Here is a 13,438-nt window from a genome sequence, read left to right as displayed (position 1 = left end):
GGAGCAAAGGCTGCCAGCTATGGTAATCCCACATAGGGCAGGGACGGCCCTGTTCCATTATCCAAACATTGGCTGGGAGCAGCCTGGGGAGAGCACAGCCTCGGTGTAAAGGCTGTCAGGGGTCCCAAAGGTCCAGAGGCACAGCAGCTGGAGGCTGTCACTTTCTCACACTCCTCACAGTAGGTTCTTTTGAAGGGTGAGTTGGAAAATATACCTCCTTAGCTGCCACTTAGAAATAAAATATATCAAATTTGCTATAACAAGATGCTTACAGTCTTTGATGTCTGCATAACAATGAAATATGAAAAATACATCTGGGTTTCTAACCAATATGCTGATCTATCAATTGCCATGTATAAGAATAGCTCACTGGTTTTCCTAATGATATTGAAGGGAAATAAGAATGATTTGGCTCAAGAGATTATTTTAAAGGACTTTGTTTATAAACAAATTAAAACCTCACAGTATTTTTCAATAAAGAATATTCCATTTGGTTTATATTTTTAATTCTCCAAAACCCTTCCCTGAATGAGCCTGCCCCCTGCCCCCATGAACACATTTGGTTTTGGTTCCGTTTGATTTACTAATTTATCTCAATAGTTATAACATCAGATTTATTTTAAAATTCCTTCATAACCATTTAGTGACAATTCTTTACTCTGATTATAAATAGAAAACAAGAAAATATTGAAATGTATATTTGTGCACGTGTTGTGGTCTATGTCTTTTTGTTTTATTTCCAACTCCCAAACTTCTTGGCTATTCTGGTTAGTTTTTACATGGTTTAAACAGAGGTTTTCTGTGCATCTCAAAAGTTTTCCTTATGGAACGTTTTTCGACAACATTTTGCTCGATTAATTTAGATGTGATTTCCCAAAGGGCACCTGACTTGAAAAAATTATTTTATTCATTCAGGGATTGACAGTGCCCAGATTTTAGGAGAACAAAAAAACCCCAGAGAATATGGGGAGGAGTGAAGTAAAAACTGCAACATAGTTTTGAATTTTGAGTTTTCACCGTGAGTATATTTCAAAGGTATCTATGTACATTTTACTTTTAATACTCTGAATAAAGATGTGCAATCTAAACAAGTTCAGACTGACTACAGTTCAGGGTTTTAAAGCATGTAAACTCTTTGGGGAGCTTTACCTTTATAAACCTTGTAATAACAAAGCCATATGAGTCCTACAATCATTATTCATACTTCTTAGTTTCTCACAAGGTAAGCATTATTGACTCTTCTTTCTGCAGAGCATACCTCATTTTAAAACACATTGAATTACGGTTATCAAATTGTGTTATAGTAAATAATCTTGTTTGGTTAATGTACATGAAAGGCTAATTGTGTGGAGATAGAGAGCAAAGTGTTGCAATTTTGCCTAAGATTGGAGAGGGTAAAGGTTAAATTGTTCCTTGAAAACATAAAAACAGAGAGCAGACAACAACTCTCAATACTATTCTCTGCCATCTTCTTCACACAAGACATATATTATGTCAATGAAATTCAGATAACTAAAAAGCCAAGTGAAAGCAGGTATAAAAATCTCCTATCTTTCAGTTTACCTTTTCTTAGATACTGGCAGGTTTGTTATAACTCAGTGGGTAGCATCACCTGGAACATAGAATTTACTGGTTGTGATTTGTTGTGTTGTTCTAGCTGTAGCTTCAGGGTTTCAAATATACATTTTTACTTATCACAGCCTATCTTCAGCTTTTATTATACCACTTCACAGGTAGTATAAGAACCTTACAGCAGTGTACTGTTTTCTCCCCTTGGGCCTTTTTGCTATTATTATCACAGGTTTAATTAACCACTTATACATTTTATTTACCCACCTATTGATGGATATTTGGGTTGTTTCACTTTCTGGTTATTATGAATAATTCTGCCAGGAACAGTCATGTGTGAGTCTTTCTGTAGACATAATGTTTTCATTTCTCTTGAGTAGTTACCTACTAGTAGAATTTTGCTAGGACATGTGGTAAATTTCTGTTTCACAATTTAAGGAAGTGCTAAGCTGGTTTCCAAAGTGGCTGTACCATTTCACACTCCTGCCAGCAATGTTCCTCTCCACACCCTCACCAATATTTATCTTCTTTCTCTTCTCTGTTAGCCATTCTTGTGGATGTGACTGGGGTTTTAATTTGCATTTCCCTAATAGCTAATGATATTGAACATCTTTTCATGTGGCGTTCACCATTTGTATACCTTCTTTAGGGGAAATGTCTATTCAAATCTTTTGCCCATTTTTAAATTGAATTATTTTGTCTTCTTCTTATGGCGTTTTTAAGAGTTCTTTATATATCCTGGCTACAAGTTCTTTATCAGATATAAATGGCAGATATTTTCTCACGGTCTGTGGCTTATCTTTCCACTTTTTTTTTTTCAGTATTTTTTCCAGTTTATTGAGGTATGAATGACAAATAAAAATTGTATATACTTAGGTTGTACACGTGATTTTTTTAAGTGCCATATGTGATGATTTAATATACATATGTATTGTGAAATGATTACCACAATCAAGTTAATGAACACATCCATTACCTCACATAGTTAGCTTTTCCTAGTGAATTTCAAGTGTACAGTATAGTATTAACTAACTATAGTCACCAGGCTGTACATTAGATCCCCAGAACTCGTTCATCTTATAACTGGAAGTTTGTACCCTTTGACCAGCATCTCCCCATTCTGTCCACGTCCGAGCCTCTGGAAACCACCGTTCTACTCTCTGGCTTTATGAGTTCAACTTTTTCAGATTCCATATGTAAGTGAAATCACACAGCATTTACCTATTTGTGTCTGGCTCATTTCACTTAGCATAATGTCCTCCAGGTTCATGCCAATGGCAGGATTTCCTTCTTTGTTATGGATAAATAATATTTCATTATATGTCTTTATAGATATATGTGAAATATATATATGTATTTGAATATATCGCATTTTCTTCATTCATATAAAACCTCACATTACTTTTTTTAATTTACAAACTAAACCAATATAGAGGCGTATTCTGTAGTCTCCTTTTTCTATTTATCTGTAAGTACAGTGATTCTCTATTGTGCTCCTATCCTCAGGCACCCTTAATTGGTTTACTGTGAATAGGGTTTCTTCTGCATGAACACATGCTAATTATTTATTTGGAATTTCTCACACAATAATTGCTATCCCTGACCCAGTGGTCCCAAACCACTCAGGTGTCTCTAGAATGTTCTGTGCCTAGTGACGCTGACATACAACTATGGAAACCAGCCCTCCTTCAGTGTTTATTATGTGATGTTCAGACCGCTCAGACTTGTTTGCCTCATTGCCTTTATTCCTATTAATACCACATCCCATTAAAGCAGAAAAACACAACAACTGGATACACATAAAAGAGGTCAAGCTTAACTAAGAAACTGGTTCTTTATCCCTCTCTTTGTATCTAATGTTTGGTTTATCTAATTTACAATAGGAAATGGGGTGAATTGGCTCACTTACTAAAAGCAGAAGTCAGTGGAGAAGAAAAACTAATTAGTCAGAGCAAGGGTTCAGCATGCAGTAGCAGGTTGGCCATCTGTGCAGGAGAACAGAAAGCTGCATTCCTGCAGGAGGTCTCTCTAAAGGAGGCCATGCAGCCCAAGGAGGCGCACAGAACTCTAGAACCGACATACATTCATGCTGTGTGTGACCTGCCTTTATCTAAACCTCTTTCTGTCTCACTAGAACTTCTTACTACCTGGCATGATTTACCCAGCATTAGCCCCAAAATTGCAGTAAACTTTCTGGGAAGAGAATAACTTTCCAGTTGGAAAACAGTATTCTTTGCTCTCCCAGTGGCCTTACCTTCTGGGCCCCTGACTCTGCCTAGGCACCTCTGCCCCTGAATTGCTCTCACTGACCACCTGACTTTCTTTTGCTTCTGTCAAGATCCCTAAGCCCCCTTTAATGGAAACACAGAGTGTTCAATGACAGTTGCAGGAATACCCATCAAAAACGGAACACAAGTCACTGACCTATTAGAAGACATTGCAAACCAAATAATTAGCTATTCTCAAAATCAAAGCTCACACTGGAAGCCAGAACTCCCAAAGCCAAGGAAACTACCTGACTGACAAAAATGTTAACATAGCCACTTCCCAAGAAAATTTGTCCTCTGCCACCTACATACTTCCCCTTGCTCAATCTTTTTTACAGATGGGAAACTCTACTTAAGGAACCTACGGCACAACAGCCTGCTAAAACCTGAGGCTGAACAATCTCATTGGAAACAAGCTGGATGTTTTGCCACTCAGATGGATTCTGGAGACACCCAGATGGCCACTTGGTCTCTTCTTGGTTACTTGCCGAAAATTTAGTACACAGCATCCATAAGGTTACACATCAGGACAAAGGGAATCTTGAAGATCTCTTTTACAAGTATTGGTGGGACAAGGATGAAAGCTAACTCTTTTATATGGCCCAGGGATGATGTATTAGTATTTCTATGCTTTTGTCCAATGCACGGCTAAAGTCGTAGAACTGAAGCTCTCTATTTGTGTCTGTCTGTATGTATTTTTGTCTATGAATGTGTAGTAAGTTTCTACCTTTGGATGGTATTACAAAATTGCACTATGAAATTTCTTAAAGAGAATTCTGTTTTGATTAGCTTAAACATAAACAAACACACATAAATTGAATAGTTCTAAAATTACCAGAAATTAAGGAAACTGAACTTCTGATATTTTCATGTGCTTAAAAATGTATTCTTATGGAAACTAACTAAAAAGTTTGTAAAATTCAAGTTTACATAATTAAGGCAAATCTTTGTCAAAAAAGACTAGCTTAATATTATTGGTTTAATAAAAACAGCTATGTTTTCAACATCATACATTTTTATTCTACCTGGATATGCTCTTCCTAAACTTATAAAATTTTTCTGATTGAATAAACTAGCATTGTATCTACCAGATGTTTCAGATTATGAAAAATGTAAATTTTTGTTTAACCAAATTGAATCATTATTCAAACCAATCTTATCTTAACAGTGCTTATGCTTTGTCGTATGAAGATAGTTTCCAAGATCTTTAGGTAACTTAAAACGTTAGACTTATGCTAAACTGAGTTAAATAATAGTATTCTTTAGATACCTATACATTTTTAAATAAGATAAAATACTGAAAATTAGTTACTAAACATAATTTTAAGTTTATATGATTTTGCCTCTAATTTTCACATGGAAAAGAGAGGGTACAGACTTTTTACTTACTATAATATTTTATGTTAATATTTCTCTTCTTCATTTTAGAATCCCTCTTTTAAGATGCCTGATCTCCAGAACTCTAAAACGCTCATCTTTTCCACTTCCTCTCAACAATTGTTCAAATGATTTTGCAGGAACAACGCCAAACAAGAGTCTTCAGGAGATTATTCCTTAGACCCAGATTTGCCCCACTCAAAGGTTTATGATTGCCTCTGTGTTGTTCAACAATGAATGACATTTCTTGGTCATGAACAAAACTGAGGCCCAACCGTTTTGAATTCTACCTGTGATTTGTGATCTCAGAAAACGGCAACAGTTAAGAAATCACCCTATCCTCTGTTTTCTGAAATCCTCCACCTTTTGTGTACCACAAAGAACCACCCCACTTAAGATAAGATTTGCTACCCAGGCCTTCTCAGGATTCCCCTAAGACCTGGAGATCACTCCCTTGTTTATCGGTGACCAGGGAAACACCAACTTTTCCCCTTTTGCCTTAACCTGCTGATAAGACCAGGCACTGATCTCTCAACTTCCCTTTCTTTGTTCCATGAATGATTCGCTGAGCTCAGAACTGTTTGTCCTTCTAAAACTAGCCAGGCACAGAGATGAACCTTCCTGTTCATCTAACTGACTGAGACTTCACCTAATTGCAAAATAATTCCAACTGTAAATCAGCCCCACCTGTAACTTTTCTACTTTCCCTAAAAAAGTCTAAGGTAAAAACCACCCTGCAAGACATTCTGATCTTCTTATTGCAAAAGCCTGAATAAAATCAATCCTCTTACTTGTTTTGTCTTTGAAAACATGAATCAGGGCATATATATCCAGCAATCTATGTGGGCATATTCTGTTACATACGTTAATGGGGCATACATAGCTACAGTGACAGCTGTATTAGCATCCTAAAAAGAACTAAATAATCTATATAGCCAAATGAGGGACAATGCGGAGAGAATCACCTGGAGTGGGGTGGAGAAACTGACTTAAATGTGCTAATTTTTCCAGGATTTTTTACTTTTCAAAAATTAGGAACTGAGGGCAAGAGATGCACCATTAATTTATTTGAGACAGTTTCATAATTAAGCAAGTACACTTAAGGAACATATTAAACTACTACTTTGGGAATAATTTTAGAATAACAGCAAAGTTGCAAAAATAGTACAGACTGTTCCTTGTACCCAGTTTCCCCTAATGTTTCCATTTTATCTCCTCACTTAAGAGTGTAAGCTATACTTCTTAAATTTTTTATGGTTTCCTTAGAGTTTACAATATGCATTTTTAAAATAATCTAATCCCACCTTGAAATAACACTACACCACTTGATGGGTGCAGGAACTTTATAACATAGTATTCCCAATTCTTTTCTCCCATCCTTGTGACGTGGCTGTCATTAATTTCACTTATCCATGTGCCATAATTCCTTAACACATTGTAACTATTGTCCCTTAAAACAGTTATATGTTATCCATTAGGCCACCAGGGCTGATAAAAGTTATTTTTTAGATTGATTAAGAAGCAGAGAACTCAAGGATTTAATTTTACCAGCATTCATTTCTCCTTGGAAGTTCCTCCTTTATGTAGCTATAATTTTCTGATCTTTGTCAGTTGTTCTGTTTTTAATGTTCGTGGTAACATAGGTGCCAAAGGCTTCAAATTCCTCTAATGTCCTTGTTTTTGTCTCTCCTCTTTTTTTTTTTTTTTTTTTTTTAATACTTATTTATTTGGCCGAGCCGGGTTTTAGTTGCGGCATTCAGGATCTGGTTCCCTGACCAGGGATCAGACCTGGGCCCCCTGAATTGGGAGCACAGAGTCTTAACCACTGGACCACCAGGGAAGCCCCTTGTCTCTCATCTTGATTTTGGGGTTTCCCTAAGTACTGTTGCTCAGCTTGAGTCTGTGTCTTGCAGTTCTCTTGGCTGTGATCTACTCTTAACTATCCTGGAGGCCTGCGGGTGTGATGGTGAACTGTGCGGGAGGGAAAACATTCTATAATCTTGCAGTAAATCCCAGTCTCTAGTGGGACTCTGTTTGAGGGTGTGGCCTTCACAACTGTTTCTGACTCTCCCCAAGGATATGGCTCTTTCCCCTGCACCTACGCCTTCCCTTGGCTGCAGCATTTCCTTGAAGCCCTATCCCCTGCTGACATGTTCCCCCAACACACCGCATCACATGAGAAAGGAAGGATGTAGAAGGCTGAATTGGGGGAGAATTTATTTCCTCTAGCTGGGATAAGATTTCAGAATTGCACTCTGGCCAAGTCCTTTCTCTGGAGAGTAAGATTCTGCTACATAGAAAGCTCCATTGCCACCCCTTCGTCCCCACCCCCTCCAGAGCCACCTCGGGCACCTCTCTCCATCCTCACCATGAGAGCCTGCAGGGGTTCCTGAAGGTAATGCACCCCAAGAGTCTGGCTCCCAGGATTTTCTCCCTCTCAACTAGTCATCCTTGGCTTCCAGCAGTTTGTCAAAATTACCTTTTAAGTCATCCTGCTCGTCTATGGCTCCTGCTGCAAGTAAGCAGATCTTGGCTCCTATATCTCTCTGGATGTGCCTGGCTCTCCAACTTTCGGGGTGACAATTAGCCTTGCAACTTTAGTTCTTTGATGAGTCTATGAAAACTTGCTGATTTCCAGTTTTTCCAGATTTTCCTTATCGTAAGGATAGGAGTGATGACTTCTGGAAACTGCTTCTCTTAATGTTAACATCTTATATAACCATAGTACAGTTGTTAATACTAAGAAATTAACATTGGTACTACACTATTAAGTAAAATGCAGACTTCATTCTACTTTCACCAAGCTTTTCCATTAACGTCCTTTGTCTGTTCCAGATCCAAATAAGAATAACATGTTGCATTTAGTTACCTATCTGCCTAGTCATCCTCAATCTGTGAGAGCTTCTCAGTCTTTTCTTGATTTTCATGACTTTTTCAAGTTTGAATATCTCTCATTTTGCTTTTTTCTGATATTTTCTCATGATTAGACTTGGGTTATGGGTTTGGGGGAAGCATAGTACAGAGGTGAATGCTTTTCTTATGCATCATATCAGAGGGTACATGATTTCAAGATGACTTGTAATTGAGGATGTTATCAGGACCACTAGACTTAGGTGGTACCTGCCAGGTTTATTCACTGTAAAGTTATTCTTTTTCTCTCTCAAATCTCTGTTAGCTAGAAACCCAACACTAAACCCAATACATGATCAAAATAAAACTCCACTTCTTGGAGGCAGGAATATCTAAATATCTTTATATATTATTTGTAATTTTTCTGTAATTTATTTTTCTGGTCAATGATTTATTTATATAAGTATGGACTCATGGACATTTATTTTATTCTTTGGTTTATAATCTGGTATTTGGTTGTTTGTTTTGTTGCTCAATTTGTTAAAATTCTCTAGTTTAATCTCTGGGCTTATAATTCATTCAGTCTGTGTCTGTTTTAAGTAAATGAATGTCAAGTTGCTGTTTCTCCCTGCAGGTGCCTGTCACTCTCTAGAGTTCCTGTTGGTTGCTTGTCCTGCAACCTCAGTTTTAGGAAGGGTTTGAAAAAAGTCATTAATTTCCAACAACACTCTTTCCAGCTCTCTACATCTCTGAAGTCAATTGTAAAATGTTGATACCTGCCTTTCCTGCCTATCAGGAACACCTTTCCATTTATTCAGAAAAATGTTTCAGAAAAACACCTGGTAAAACATGATCTAAGAACTCACATGAAAATAATGGATGTATAATTACAATATAATTTTTGACTCATTGGTTCTATGTGCTTTGAAGTCTTTTCATCCAGGCTGGTGACATTGAAGAAAATAAAAATGGAGAGATTATTTCTTAGTTTCATTTCCATTCTCTCTCTTTGCATCACTTCCATTTGTCCCTCACTTGATGGAACCTATTACACACATGAGGACCACGACTCTTGGCTTGTTTTACACCCACCTTATCAATCATGCTTTTTTGCCTTACAGCAATATGCTCACTCCCTGCTTTGTCCACAGTGGAGAACATAGTAAATTATCTAAAACAGAAAGCTCACATTACTCCCATAAAGCACAGAAAACAAGCAGGGGGAATGTGCATGTAACACCCCCATCAAGCAGCCCTCGCAGAGAGGTATAACAGTAAATATCAATGGCGATAAAAAGTGAAGGCTTTTCAAATGGCCACACCTCCCAGGATCTTAGAAAGAAATGCAACGTGCATTTAGGACTCGAAGAGGTTTAAAGGTCAAAACAGGTCAGAGAGAGTAGACCTAAAACCATCTTATAGATTTGAGCAATTACCTGAGGAAAAAACCCATTTCCTAATATACCTGACAGATGCTGAGGAAGTAGTAGGGAAATGTACCATCTTGTATGATAAAACACAATAAAAACGTATTCTGACAGGAGACCAGTGACATTTAAATTGTAAAAAGCTGTTTTCGCCTTTCTCTCCAGACAACATTAATTAGAAAGAGATCCATACCTATGGCGGGTATTATCCAAATGAACTGGATAATCCGCAGACCACTTGAATTAATAAAAAAAAAAAAACTTTTGATTGTTGAGGGCTCAAATTATTTGTCAAAAAACAGAAAACTTAAGTTTCTCAACTGAATATTATCACAACATTAAATGATGACTCCAGAAACACTAAAATTGGAAAGGGAAGCAAAAAGTGTACTGCATATTAATGGCCTTCCTATTGTATCTTCAGCTTCTGCTGAAATAAGTAATGATTCAATAGGAGAGAAAGGGAATCTTTCTGAAATTCACCTTAATAACTGAGCAGCAGGCACTTCCTATACTTATGGCTTCTTTTATTACAGAGATAAAAATCATCACATAGGTCAGGGAAATAATCCAATGTAATACTGATTAATTTTTTAGGGGAGGGGCCTTTATTTAACACGAGGGTTCCTCTCGACTATACACACTATTCTAGTTGGATTAGGTTTTCTGGAAGAGTTTTCTTATTGATTTACATTCTAAACACATGCCCTAAAGGCTTCATAAGAAATATACATGTAAGCCTAGAAAAGTACTGAGCAGGATTAGGTTTTAGAGTTTGTTAAATACAAGAAACAACATTAGGATTGTCAAGAATATGATGCAATAGAAAAATAAGTCATTTAACATACTGGGTTACACCAAATTCTTTTTCTGCATCTACTAAGGTGATCATTGGACTTTCCTCCTTTATCCTACAAATATGATGTGTAATAATGATTGATTTTTTTGAATGTGAAAACAACCTTGTCTTCATGAAATAAACTCTCTTTAATGGTTTTTGTGTCCATTCCCATTTCCCCAAGATTTTTCACTTCTTAATTTCTGGCAGTGCTAGATTTCTCTCATCCTCTTTCATTCCTTCCACCTTGCTGGAATTTACACGCGTCGCAATCCAGACATTAGCATTGTGTGTCATAGCAGAGAATGCTGAGACCAAAGAAACAGGCAAACCGGAAGACTATGGTGGAGGTCGTGGCATAGCTGTTAATAAGACCAGGAACCTTTCATTTCAGGAAGAACCACAATCTCCCTCATAAACATAGATGCATAATTCATAAACAAATCATAAGCAAAATATAGCACAGTGAAGATAAGATCTGTGATACTAAAGTCAACACATACATTGTCTTCAGATCCAATGACAATTCATATCATCTGCGGTGCATAAATGAGCAAAGGTAGTGGGCTATTTCCCCAAACTGGTACTTTACTATAAGGATGAAGGCTAAAAAATTCTATTTGGTGGCATAATAACAAATACATGATGGTTCTTATTAGTTTTCTTTTATTTCCTCCTTAGTCCCATGCTGCTATGTTAGGCATATTTTAGTGCCCAATATCTACTTATTGGCTTATTGGAAGGCCATCTTCATTATACAAGGACAATCAGGTCACAGTTGGCTTGAGCTGTGTGGTATAAAAATACAGGACTAAGAGTCAAGGGACTGTGTGATAGGCCTATTTCTGCCACAAACTAGACATATGATCTTGGGCAAGTCACCTGGCTCAAACCCTACCTAGGCCTTGCATGGAAGAGGGACGCCTGGGCCCACAGAATCTCAGGGTTTCTCCATGTTGCTTGAATCTGCCCAAAACTGTCCCTGCTCTCCAGAAATTTGCTATCTAGGAGAAAAGTCAGACATATCCGTAGATGATTCCGCTATCAAGCAAATGCTAAGTGGTTTGACAGAAGTAGGATGATACATGTGGAGAAATGTACTTTGCAGGATTCTCTAAAATTCTCTTAAAGGAAGTTTTTAAAGAACTACACTTTGAATCATGCTTACGATGTTACAGTACTGTTGTAAAAGTGTAGAAAGAAGGAAAACCTTGATCAAAACAGCAAAGTAGGGTTGAAATGCATATCATCAGAAGTTTCAGTGAAAAGTGATACACTGGGAATTTGATAGTAAGAACACCTTGACAAACTGCACAGTTATGGTCTGACAGTGCTAAGGGCAATTCTATTTTCAGACATGCTTGTGAGGCTCTTTTTTTGTGTTAGGTCCCACAGATATACATTATTTATGTCACACATAAACTATTAAACTATTAAATGGTCAGTATTTTAAATGGAACCATACCTGACACTTCACAAGTGTTATGTGTTTTTAAATACAAAGTAAATAAAATAACTCACAGTATATCCACTATCTTACTTGACATTCTTCTATATTTTTCTTAATTTGTTCCTACATCATTTGATGATAAGAGGCAATAAAGTAGCAGACTTGAATTTCAGTCCCAGCTCCAGAAAGAGACCTTTGTTTGACTTGTTAAGTATAAAGTTGTCTTATCTCTGGAGGAAGACATTAAACATGATTTTGGTGACTACTAAGAGAGTTAACTATGCAACAAATTATTCTGTGATCAAAATATGCATAAATTGGAAATAAATATACTAGCTTAGGGTAATAAGAACAACTTACACAAGACCTCTTTTGGTATAACCAAGATTATCTTTTTATCAAGTAAAAAATCATCTTTCCATAATCTGTAAGTGTTTGTATGTGTAACTGTCTAATACCTACAAAGGTGAATATCTAAGCACTCATGTGTACAAAAGGGTTCAGAGAATCAATAATTTGTACTCAGGAAATGATGCCCAAGACCCCCTCCTCGGGTTCCATTAATTGGCCAAAGTGGCTCACAGAATTCAGGGAAATACATATATTTACCAGTTTATCGAAGGATATGAGAAAAGATATAGATGAACATTCAGATGAAGAGATACATAGGATGATATCTGAGAAGGTCGCAAACTCAGGGGCTTCTGTCCCCGCAGTGTTGGGGTGTGTCACCCTCCCAGAATGTGGATGTATTCACCCACCTGGAAACTCTCCAAATCCTGTGCTTTAGGGATTTTTACGGAAACTTCCTCATGTAGGCATGTGATCAGTCATTAACTCCCTTTTTAGCCCTTCTCCCTTCTCAAGAGACTAGTGGGGTGGGGCTAAAAATGTCAAGCCTGCATCATGGCTTGGTCTTTCTGGTGATCAGCCCTCACCCAGGAGCCATCCAGGAGCCCACCCAGAGTCACCTCACGAGAGCAAAATGAAACCAAGCCCAAGCTCACTCTGCTCGCTGCACGACAGGCCAGTACATCAGGAGACGAGGTGTTGGGGTAAGGAATAATGACTTTGTTCAGAAAGCCAGCAGATTGAGAAGATGGTAGACTAGTGTCTCAAAGAACCATCTTCCTCCAGTCTGAATTCAGGCTCCTTTTAAACAGAGGAAGGGGAGGGGGAGGGGCCCACTGCAAAGCCAACCAGTGGCTGAGTGGGACTGCTGATGGTTGCTCGCTCATAGCCACGTGCCTGCCCCATCCCTATCACAAAAAGACACTTTTATATAAAATAGATAACTAATAACGACCTACTGTATAGCACAGGGAACTCTACTCGATACTCTGTAATGACCTATATGGGAAAAGAATCTAAAAACGAGTGTGTATATGTCTATGTATAACTGATTCACCTTACTGTACAGCAGAAGCTAATACAACATTGCAAATCAACTATAACCCAATAAAAATTAATTAAAAAAAAAGACACTCCTATCACCCAGGAAATCACAAGAGCTTCAGGAGCTCTGTGCCAGGCACTGGTGGCAGAGACCAATATATATTTTCCATTATCTCACAGAATCATATTGGAAGGTGATTCCTTGCATGCCCAAGCCTGATTTTCTAGGTCAAGATGAGACTCACATTTCAGTCATAAGTCCCCC

General features: G+C 37.6%; 1 protein-coding gene across 1 annotated transcript in view; it reads right to left on the bottom strand.

Moving 5' to 3' along the window:
• Nucleotides 1–13,438, bottom strand: part of LOC309633727 (uncharacterized protein) — a 1,009,062-nt gene that overhangs the window by 193,068 nt on the left and 802,556 nt on the right. The gene's annotated exons all lie outside the window — the stretch shown is intronic.

This window comes from Balaenoptera borealis (genome assembly GCF_965194805.1).
Source record: "Balaenoptera borealis genome assembly, chromosome: 8".
Classification (NCBI taxonomy): Eukaryota; Metazoa; Chordata; class Mammalia; order Artiodactyla; family Balaenopteridae; genus Balaenoptera; species Balaenoptera borealis.
The sequence above is the reverse complement of the archived record's forward strand: the minus strand, read 5'-3'. Positions and strand labels throughout refer to the sequence as shown.